Source organism: Staurois parvus, unplaced genomic scaffold (genome assembly GCF_062004578.1).
Source record: "Staurois parvus isolate SC_StPar_1 unplaced genomic scaffold, SC_StPar_1.0 ptg000138l, whole genome shotgun sequence".
In the NCBI taxonomy this organism is placed as follows: domain Eukaryota; kingdom Metazoa; phylum Chordata; class Amphibia; order Anura; family Ranidae; genus Staurois; species Staurois parvus.
This window is the reverse complement of record NW_028317934.1, coordinates 166,878-179,210: the sequence shown is the minus strand read 5'-3', so window position 1 is coordinate 179,210 and position 12,333 is coordinate 166,878.

The window sequence follows — 12,333 nt, the reverse complement described above, 5'->3', positions numbered from 1 at the left end:
GCAAAAACTTTCTGCCTTCAGAACCACTTTAACCCCATTCCCATCCCGCCCTCCCATCATCCTTTCACTGATTGCTGGATTTAAAAAAATCTAAATGCCTATTTGACTTATCTTAAGCCATGGTCGCATGATCTTCCAACACCAAGTCTTTCTCCTCTTCCAGGTGCCCATGCCACTGCTTGCTTGATGTGGCTACTTGCTATTGCTGGTGTCAAAACTTTCAGTGCTCGAGCCTTTCAATTCTCTCAGCTTCAGAATTTATACACAGGGGTGGTGAGGGGACCAATCCCCATAGGAATAACGAGTGATGTACAATGGTCTGTCCTCAGAGCAGGAAATCACTATTACCTATAGAAGAAACCAGGACTTTCAATGAGGACACTACAGGATGGCCTACAAAGAAGTGTTTAACAGGAACAATAGGGAGCAAGGTAAGCAATGCATGGTGGACTACTGAATTTTGATATTTGTTGGGCTTTAATTATTTCTGTTTTCATTGAAGGTCTGCTAAAACATTGCTATTCATTACTGTTTATCCAGTTGTGGGTGACAATCTATTTTGCAGTGCCATAGATTCACCTTTTGTATGGGCTGGTTTTTTTTACTTTTTTCTATTATTTATGTTTTATGCTCAGTACTTTGTAAGTATTCTTTTTCAAAAAATGTTTCTTATTTCAATAAAGAAACACATTTCTGTATTATAACCAAAAATTTTAACATTTTAGTGAACCAATTCCACTCAACGCTTTTGGGCAGAGGTAAAGGAGACATAAAAGAAAGATATGTTTAAGAACATGTGAAACTATCCTTGCCAGTGAGTTATTGCCTGGAATTTTAGTTCCAAGGAGATGATATATGCATATACGTGAGATCCTGCTGATATAATTTGTCATGTTCAACTTTACTTCCATAGATTATTTATCCCAAAATGCATTTTGCATCTCGGTAAAAACTGCCATCTGTGTAGAATTATAGTATTTTTCTATTCTACAAAACACTCTCATTAATCAAGAGATATATTCGTCGCTTTGGACCACATAAAGAGCAGTAGGTGCTGTCTGATGTAAATTTGGACCTCTCTCATATCTTTTTCCCCACAAATCCCTCTGATTTATGTCAGTTCATTTTGTCTGCAGTTTCTGTCCTTTTCTGTTTGGCTACTTCTTAGGTGTGTAAGAGCCTCCAAAATCTAAAATAAAATAGTGTTTGGGAAGGTGAGACTGCCTTGTCAAGACAGTGCAATATGGGAATAAGTGCACTTGAATGTCATGAGACCTTAATACATTGCCCATTCATTGTCAGGAGTTTGGCACTGGATGTTTTTGGCGCAGAGCTGTTGGTGTGGAGAAGGATTCCCTATTTAGAGTAAACCTGCAGCCAAGCTATGGACAATCAGGTATTCACACACACTAAACCTGCTGGGCTGCTGAGGAGGAAATCAGTGAGAGTTTATTTCAAAGCTTATTTACTGCTTGTAATAGGTAAATACTTGAATGTTCATAGCCTGGTCACATGGTTTAAAGTGGTTGTAAACCTCAGACATGAAATATGAACAAAGCATATCCCTCTATAGTGTGTTCTTGTCTCAATCCAGAGCATTGCCATTTCTGTCTGCTGTCTTGTTCCTCTGCCATCTACATGAGTCACGTTTGACAGCTTTTCCTGACACTAAGAGGTAAAAAGGTGACAAGGGAGGGACCTCCAGCACTACTGCCTGTCAATGACAGCCTCAGCTCTGTTCCTGTGTGCTGTGTGAAGGGGGTGTGTCACTTCCCTCCAATCAGCTCTCAACTCTCCTCACTGAGCTCTGCAGAGTGTAATTTCAGCTCCCCGCCCCCTATTTTCTGAAATCTTAGATATGCTGTTTAAATTCTGGATTTTGAACGACTGTAGAGAAGAGTAGACTACAGATAAACAAGTACAACCTATGTAGAAGGATTTGTTTAATCTCTGGGTTCACTTGAGTCTAGTCACTACATTGGGTATATGTAAGGGTTCACAACCACTTTAAGCTCCTTTTCTCACATTACCCTTCCCTGTAAACTTAACAGTAATCTAACACTAACCCTCATACTGACCCTCCTTGTAACCCAAAACTGACCCTCATGCCAACCCTCCCTGTAAATCAGGGGTCTCCAAACTATGGCTCTCCAGCTGTTGAAGTACTACAAGTCCCATCATGCCTCTGCCTCTGGGAGTCTTGCCTGTGGCTGTCAGAGTCGTGCAAGGCCTCATGGGACTTGCAGTTCCTCAACACCTGGATGGCCATAGTTTGGAGACCCCTGCTGTAAATCAAACACTATCCCTTATACTAGTCTTTCCTATAATCCTTAAAACTAACCCTAACCATAACTTTCCCTGTAACCCTCCACTAACCTTCCTCATAACTAAGGATGAGCTGTTTGTATCCAAACCTGGGTTCAAACTAAACTTTCAACTGTTGTTACATGTCCGGTCCATGTTTGGCATTTTTTTTCTGCTGCTTCTATACATGATGGTTTCCCGTTGTCAGTAGTCCCTAGGGAATCAATGGGTGGTCCCACATGGAAGAAAAATATATTTTAAAAATATTCTTCCCAAATATATTGGCATACATTTGTACTACAATTCTGGCCGTATTCAGTCTCTCTCTCTCTCTCTCTCTCTCTCTCTCTCTCTCTCTCTCTCTCTATATATATATATATTGTATGTTGAAATACTTTTTTTTATATATTACAATATATAAATAAAAAACATTTAAATATATATTTTTTAAATATATTCTTCAGATTTTTATTTACATATAAATAAGTCATTTTAACATATATGTTTACATATATTTGTAAATGCATTCCAAAAATGTAGATTAAATGTATTTTTAAAGACATACAGTATATTTGAAAATGTATTTTTAAAAATATTTGTCATATATTTTGTAATATATAAAAAAAGCATTTCAACCTACAGTATATATATATATAGAGAGAGAAAGAGAACAAAGCATATCCCTCTATAGTGTGTTCTTGTCTCAATCCAGAGCATTGCCATTTCTGTCTGCTGTCTTGTTCCTCTGCCATCTACATGAGTCACGTTTGACAGCTTTTCCTGACACTAAGAGGTAAAAAGGTGACAAGGGAGGGACCTCCAGCACCCAGCCTGTCAATGACAGCCTCAGCTCTGTTCCTGTGTGCTGTGTGAAGGGGGTGTGTCACTTCCCTCCAATCAGCTCTCAACTCTCCTCACTGAGCTCTGCAGAGTGTAATTTCAGCTCCCCGCCCCCTATTTTCTGAAATCTTTGATATGCTGTTTAAATTCTGGATTTTGAACGACTGTAGAGAAGAGTAGACTACAGATAAACAAGTACAACCTATGTAGAAGGATTTGTTTAATCTCTGGGTTCACTTGAGTCTAGTCACTACATTGGGTATATGTAAGGGTTCACAACCACTTTAAGCTCCTTTTCTCACATTACCCTTCCCTGTAAACTTAACAGTAATCTAACACTAACCCTCATACTGACCCTCCTTGTAACCCAAAACTGACCCTCATGCCAACCCTCCCTGTAAATCAGGGGTCTCCAAACTATGGCTCTCCAGCTGTTGAAGTACTACAAGTCCCATCATGCCTCTGCCTCTGGGAGTCTTGCCTGTGGCTGTCAGAGTCGTGCAAGGCCTCATGGGACTTGCAGTTCCTCAACACCTGGATGGCCATAGTTTGGAGACCCCTGCTGTAAATCAAACACTATCCCTTACACTAGTCTTTCCTATAATCCTTAAAACTAACCCTAACCATAACTTTCCCTGTAACCCTCCACTAACCTTCCTCATAACTAAGGATGAGCTGTTTGTATCCAAACCTGGGTTCAAACTAAACTTTCAACTGTTGTTACATGTCCGGTCCATGTTTGGCATTTATTTCTGCTGCTTCTATACATGATGGTTTCCCGTTGTCAGTAGTCCCTAGGGAATCAATGGGTGGTCCCACATGGAAGAAAAATATATTTTAAAAATATTCTTCCCAAATATATTGGCATACATTTGTACTACAATTCTGGCCGTATTCAGTCTCTCTCTCTCTCTCTCTCTATATATATATATATATATTGTATGTTGAAATACTTTTTTTTATATATTACAATATATAAATAAAAAACATTTAAATATATATTTTTTAAATATATTCTTCAGATTTTTATTTACATATAAATAAGTCATTTTAACATATATGTTTACATATATTTGTAAATGCATTCCAAAAATGTAGATTAAATGTATTTTTAAAGACATACAGTATATTTGAAAATGTATTTTTAAAAATATTTGTCATATATTTTGTAATATATAAAAAAAGCATTTCAACCTACAGTATATATATATAGAGAGAGAGAAAGAGAGAGAGACTGAATACGGCCAAAATTGTAGTACAAATTTATGCCAATACATTTGGGAAGAATATTTTTATATTCTTATATATACTTTTTATATACTGTGTATATATATATATATATTTTTTTAAATATATTGAATACGGCCAAAATTGTCAATATATTTGGGAAGAATATTTTTAAAATATATTTTTCTACCATGTGGGTTGGCTGCAGTTACCGGCACGTTGACTGGAAATCCCTGGTCACATAAGCCAGGGGGAAAGGATAGCCATGATATCACTGCCCAAATATGGCCACTGGTCAATGATGTCTACACTATACCCATCCATTCTTTTATATACTGTAGCTGATGAAAGCTAGGGGAGCTGTCATTCAGCAAAAAGTACCACTGGGATCAGTCATGTCTGCTAGGTTTATAATTTTTTTTCCTTTTAGTGCATTGGCAGGAGACAGTCATTGTGATTGATTACTGATTTGCAACAAGAGACTTTTTGGGGATTTTTTTATGGTCAATGATTTTACTCCGAAGACTCCACCCCTTTGTATATATCAGCTATCAATCACCAGAGCTTTCAGAAGCAGGTCAGCAGACATCAGGGTGGCATTGTTTTTTCCTGCAGGTCGACAGGCATCGGGCATCATGATTGTTGTGTATCTACATCACTGGACAATGTGGTCAACATGTACATTGTGGGACATTTTGTTTTTGTTTGTTGGTGTTTTATTAAAAGACTTATCAAAAACTGTTTTTATTTTTTTTTTTTTTTTTTAACAGTTTACCTTCTTTTGGGTATAATTTACCCCTTACTCATTTACATAGGGGCTATAGTATCTGGGGGTCCGCTTATTGTTAAGAAGGGCTTCCAGATTCTGATAAGCCCACACAGATCCCTACAACCACCAGGCCAGAGTTGTGGGGAAGAGGCCCTTGTCCTCATCAGCATGGAAACTAGGTGTTTTGCCATGGGGAACCAGTCCTCTGCAAAAGAGCAGTGTTAAGTGGCTCTGGCAACAGGAGAGGTAAGTATTCCGTTTTTGTTTTACAGGTATGTGCTTGGCTGAAATGGGTTTATTGTGTGACAAGGTCTCTTTAACCCTTGCACCAATCCTTCCTGTATCCCTAACAATGACTTTTCCTTTAACCTTACATATATAATAAACAATACAATGATTATGTAGATACAGAGATACAGTATTTCTCTCTCTTTACATACACAAGCACACACACAAACATATACAGGGCTTTTTTTCTCAGAGAATAGGTATAGCAACTCTCCCTTTCCAAGTCACCCCTTGTCTGTGCCCCTACCGATCTCCGAGCACTGCTCCTTGGATCCACCCCCCTACCCTCCTCCCAGTACTGCCCTTTTAACCAGTTGCTGCCCGGCCTATAGCCAGATGGCAGTCAGGCGTACAGCTTGTCCCTTCAAGTGGATGCCATATGGCGTCCTGTCCAGAACGAGCATTGCGCAGGGCCGCACTGCGGCGCGATCTGTCACCAGCCGTGTACCTTGGGCACGGCCGATGACAGATCTGTGTACCAGCCCCATTGCCAGTACCATGTGACCTGCTGTGACCAATCACAGCAGGTCACATGACAGTTGTATACAATGGATGGCTTCCTTTCATGCAATCCATTGTATACAAGTGTGTCTAGCTGTGAATGGTCACAGTGATCACATGCACAAGCGGGGCCAATCACAGCCCAGCTGTGTCATGTGATTAGGTGTGGCCAAATCACAGCTAATCACAAAAAAAAACCTGAATGAATCGATTTCATTCAGGTAAATGCTTGCTTATAGCAAATAAATTCTTTGCTATAAGCAAATTGTGTAAAAAAAAAAATACTGATCACTTCCCCAAAGTAGTACAATGTTACTATGGTAACAGTATACTACTTTGCTCATAGTGCAATATGAAAAAAAATGATAAATTTTTTTTTCGTACTGTCTCCAGTCAGTATCCCTGATCACCACCATGCCAGTTATATGATGACGCTGTACTGCACTGGTGACAGTATGTAAAAAAACATTTTTTTCATTTCTTAATTTTCCGAAAAATGACAAAAAAAAATACAACTTCAAAAAACTCGCCATGCATGTTATGAAATATGTCGGACTGTATACTCTGTAAAAAGGGGTCATTTGGGGGATATCTGTACTGTTCTGACATTTTTGGGCCTCAAGAAATTAGATTGGCTGTCAGTACTTCAGGATTGATCAATTTTCAGATCTATACCATAGTTTGTGAACTCTATAACTTACCTACAGACTAAATAATAAATACAAATTTTTTTATTTTCACCAAAGACATGGAGCAGAATACATCTCGGTCTAAATTTATGAAGAACAATTATTTATTTGCAAACTTTTATAACAGAAACAAAGAAAAACATGGGGTTTTTTTTTCAAAATTATCTGTCTTTTTTTGTTCATTTAGCAAAAAATAAAAACCTCAGTGGTGATAAAATATCACCAAAAGAAAGCTCTAGTTGTGTGAAGAAAATGATAAAATTTTAGTTTGGGTACAGTGTTGTATGACCGCGCAATTTTCATTCAAAGTGTGAGAGCGCTGAAACTTGAAAATTGGCCTGGGCAGGAAGGGGGTAAAAGTGCCCGGTATGGAAGTGGTTAAAGAATACAGAACCACGTGTAATTTTGTGGTGCTAAGTACTATGTATGGAATTTGTTAATGATAACAAGAAAAGCAGTAAAATAGATCCCCTGCAGACAGAAACAGATGACCCCCCAGCAACAATAGATCTCCACAGCAACAATCGATTACCTGCAACAACATACCCCTCCAGCAACAATAGACCACGGGCAGCCAGTATCAATAGACTTTCCAGCAGTCAGCAACAATAGACCCCTCCCTCAACAGTACATCCCACCCAGCAACGATTGACCCCCCAACATAACATAAGACCCACCCCTAGCAATAATAACCTCCCCCACAAAAATATATCCCTTCAAGCAACACTAGATCCCCAAGCAACCAGCATCAATAGACCCTCCAGCACACCCTTTGCCATTACATATATTCAGTGCAGGAAGTGCCGGAACTGCATTCTCCCATGTTCTCGCTGAAAAAAAGCCATATATATATATATATATATATATATAAAAGGTTTGCATACCCTGGCAGAAATTGGGAAATTTTGGCATTGATATTCATTATTGTGGCGATTGGATGCGGACAACCATTTTGTTAAAGATCTACCATCTTGTATCATACTCAGCAAATATCATTCTCTCTCCCTCCAGCCCCCACCCCTTGCAAGGAATGTGGTCTGTGTGTGTGCTGAGTTCAGGAGTGCACAGGGCACAGCTGGATACGCTTCATGGTTGTAAACCCAATTAGCTGGTTCCATGATGTCTGTTAGACCCTTTCCTTGGCCTGGTCGTAAAGCTATAAATCAGTCCGTGACATGACATGAAAAGCATTCCAGAATGGCAGTAAAACATACATCCCACTTGAAACCACTTTTTAATGCAAATTCATAAATCCCGACAGGAACAAGATACAATAAAACAAAGCATATTCAGATAGGTCAGTTTAATACTAGTCACCTGACACATTTCCCCCCTTTGTGTCACCTACACAAGAGTAGAAAGCAATATGTCGTTATCTGGAACGATAAGATATGTCATATTTGATGTCTGGACATTCAGGAAATCATTCTGCATATTAATCTACCAGTGGCTAGGCTGCTACATGTACCTAGTGAAGGTTATTGGCCATGGTATAAACATGCAAGGGATTTGGTCATAGCCTTAATCCCCCACTAAACACCCCTCCCCAAATGAGGCGATTTTGCTTTAAGGAGACAACCTGCTGGGTTCCTAGAAAAAAGGCTGTCATGCCTGGAGAGGAAGATGAAGAGATTCTCCCTTTCAACATCAGGAACCATCTTTGGGAGAAAAGGCACCCTTTTGTTCAGGACCCTTGGACCCTATTTTCTGAAAAGTGTTGAACTGTTTCTAAAGCTCCTTAATGCAAACTAAGAATCCCTGTCTCTGAAGAGTGCTACTGTGTGTTTTAAAACTTCTGCATACATCTGTCTGTGGTGGCAGTGTGTATACAGACGCTTATTCAAACATCATAATGTTACTGCTAAGATTTGTGAGTTTCCTCCTGTGTAAAAAGGAGGTGGTGGTAGTGTGAAGGGTTAATAGCGCTATTAACCTGACCCAGTAACAATCGCTCTCAGGCTGCTGGCACATAGATTGTGGTCCAGTGAGCTGGAAAATCTCGGTGTAGGGTGCAGCTGAGAGTGGCATTGTTACGCAAGTGGCAGCGCAGTTTTAGATTGGCTAATCCTTCGGTCACAAGTTGGTGAGAAGGGCTGGGGTCTGACGCCGTGCCCGTCACAATCATGCCAAAAAATGCTCTTTTATTGAAGGATGATGATCATATGAAGCCATTTATTATCAAATAGTTGTTTGGCTCCTTTTTAAATCATAATGATAACACAAATCATCCAAATGGCCATGATCAAAAGTTTACATACCCTGGAATGTTTGGCCTTGGTACAGACACACAAGGTGACACACACGGGTTAAATGCCAATTAGAGGTTAATGTCCCACATCTGTGGCTTTTTAAATTGCAATTAGTGTCAATGTATAAATAGTTAATGAGTTTGTTAGCTCTTACTTGGAAGCACTGACTAGGCTAGATACTGAGCCATTGGGATCAGAAAAGAACTGTCAAATGTCCTGAGTAACAAGGTAATGGAACTTTATAAGGATGGAAAAGGACATAAAAAGATGTCTAAAATTTTAGTGCTGTAAAAAACTAATGAAATACTTTATACCCATAAAATGTGCTTACCAACCTAATAAATAAATATATCAACAGTGCTAATTTCTTAAATTGCATACGCAATAATGAATTGAATCCAGAATCTCAGTGCTGTAAACAATCAAAGTGCACACATCCAATGATGAATCAGTGCTTTCACAGATCACTTAAAGTGCTTGCTAAAAGTTAGTTCAGTCCACAATCTCAGTGCTGTAAAAGTTATCAATAATTATAAGGTGATAATCTTGCTGTAAATCATCTACTGCAATCACACATCAATTGTCGCATCTGTAATCTGTGAAAGCACTGATTCATCATTGGATGTATGCACTTTGATTGTTTACAGCACTGAGATTCTGAATTCAATTCATTATTGTGTATGTACTTTATGAAATTATGCAGTGTTGATATATTTATTTATTATTTTATGGGTATATTTAATTCGTTTTTTACAGCACTGAAGTTGTGGATCCAATTACCTCTTTATTTACTGATGCATTGTTCACATTTGTAGAATTATTTAGTGTAAGGGTAGTGATACACCATATTTTATATGAATTCAGCTGCTGGATGTGGGAACACATTTGGGTGTAAGCAGCAACCTGCAGTATTTAGAGTATCAGGAGGTAGTTGTGGATTGACAGTGCAGGAGCAGGGGCGGACTGACCATTTGGAAACTCGGGCACTGCCCGAGGGCCCGGGTCAGTAGGGGGCCCCATGATATGCCCCTGGTACCTTTTTCATAGGCTTTTTTGAGTTTGAGCAAGGGCACAGGGGCCCCATGATCCCCTATTGCCCGGGGGCCCCATGAGTTGTCAGTCCGCCCCTGTGCAGGAGTATATTCTTTACACATCTCACGTGGAAGAAACATATATTTGAAATATATTTTTAAAATACTTTTCCCAAATATATTAACATATGTTTAAAATGCTACAATTTTGGCCATATTCAATATAGATATTCCAAAATATATTTCAATAAATATATATATATATATAATGTATGTTGAAATGCATTTCTATTATTATTATACAGTATTTATAAAGCGCCAATAGCTCGCTCAGCGCTGTACATTACAAAGGGGGACAGAACATGTGACAGAACAATAACAAAACAATGCAAAACATGAGGGGATTGAGGGCCCTGCTCTTTCGAGCTTACAATCTAGGAGGGAGGGGATGGTGGCATAGGAGGAGATAGCTGTGGGGGATGGAGTGGTAGGAAGAGTGGAGGAGGTCGGCAAGTTAGCAGGGGGTGGGGTAGGCTTCCCTGAAGAGGTGGGTTTTCAGGGTGCGCCTAAAGAAGAGGAGAGTAGGTGATAATCTGATGGGTTGGGGCAGTGAGTTCCAGAGGATGGGTGACACCCTGGAGAAGTCCTGGAGGCGGGCATGGGAGGAGGGAACTAGAGAGAAGGAGGTCTTGTGAGGAGCGGAGTGTGCGTGCTGGGCAGTACTTGGATATTAGGTCGGTGATGTAGTTCGGGGCAGTATGGTGGACAGCTTTGTACATCTGTGTTAGGATTTTGAATTTGATCCGTTGCGCAATCGGAAGCCAGTGGAGGGATTGGCAGAGGGGGGTGGCGGAGACGGAGCGGTTGGAAAGGTGAATGAGTCTGGCAGCCGTATTCAGGATCGACTGAAGCGGGGATAGCCAGTGGCGAGGCAGGCCAGTGAGGAGGGAGTTGCAGTAGTCGAGTCGTGATATGATGATTTCTATTACAAAATATATGGAAAATATTTTTAAAAATACATTTCAAACATACTGTATGCCTTTAAAAATATAAATCTACATTTTTGGAATGCATTTACAAATATATGTAAAAATATATGTTAAAATTATTGTTTTATATGTTAAAAAAAATCTGAAGAATATATTTAAAAAAATATATTTTTTAAATATATTCTTCAGATATTTTAACATTTTGTAATAAAAACGCATTTCAACATACAATATATATATATATATATTTATTGAAATATATTTTGAAAAATATTGAATTTGGCGAAAATTGTTGCATTTCAAATAAATGTCATTATATTTGGGAAGAATATTTTTAAAATATATTTCAAATATATTTTTCTTCCATATGGGATTTAAATGTACATTATATGCCTGGTACACTGCAGTGACATTCATTGCGAGCAAGAAACCAACGCACCTGCACAATGCATGTGTGCTGCAATGAATGAAGCGCATAGTGGTAAACAAAGCATGGTGTCCAGTGAATTGCTATGAAATGCAGCCTGCCCTATTTTCATGTGTGTTACAGTGCGTTTCAGCTTCTTCTTTTTTTTTTTTTGAAGGGGCTGTTTACCACAACATGTGTCTAGGCACGCTCTCCACGCTGTGTTGTGAATGGGCCCTTTATGACATAGGCTGGGTGAGCATTTTATTGACAAATGTGACCAAACTCTGCAGATACCACATCAGTAAAACCTTTCCTGTTTACATTATATAACTCAGAGCAGCAAAGAAAGTAGAATTTATTAGAATGTGCTAACAAATCAAAAACAAGAAAAAATAATTAAAGCATCATTATCATTGTGATGACAGAGCAGGAAAGGGCCACAGCTTGTATGGAAGTGCAGCAGACTGGGTTGTTTCACTAACCTTTGCTTTTCCTCCCACTTGCACTGAATGAGAAGCCGTCGTGCCATTTCAGCCTGCAGAAAACAATCTAATTATCCCTTGGAGAGAGATCTGTCAGGAGTGACTTTGAGGAATATGTACAAAACTGCACCGAGAGGCATCATGGGGTACAAACCTGGAGAAAGAAGAACATTTATTTAAATTATTCTTTACTGCATGGTCTACCTTATTTAGAAGAACTGCAGTCATAGGATATTTTGTTAAATTATAGGAAAGGATGACCTACTTAGGTTAGTGAACACATTAAAGTTTTGTTCCCTTTAATCATCTAATCGTGTGCAAGCAAAGGTCCATATTTTTTTTCTTTTGAACATGATTGGGTATTCAATGTGAACACAGTTTTGCCCTATATATCCTAGACTCAAATAACACTCGTTTTGCAAAGTAAATATTCTTTTCATTTTTATTAGTAAATCAACTCTACCCACATGGAAGAAAAATATATTTGAAATATATTTTAAAAATATTCCTCCCGAATATGTTGCCATATATTTAAAATGCTACAATTTATATTTT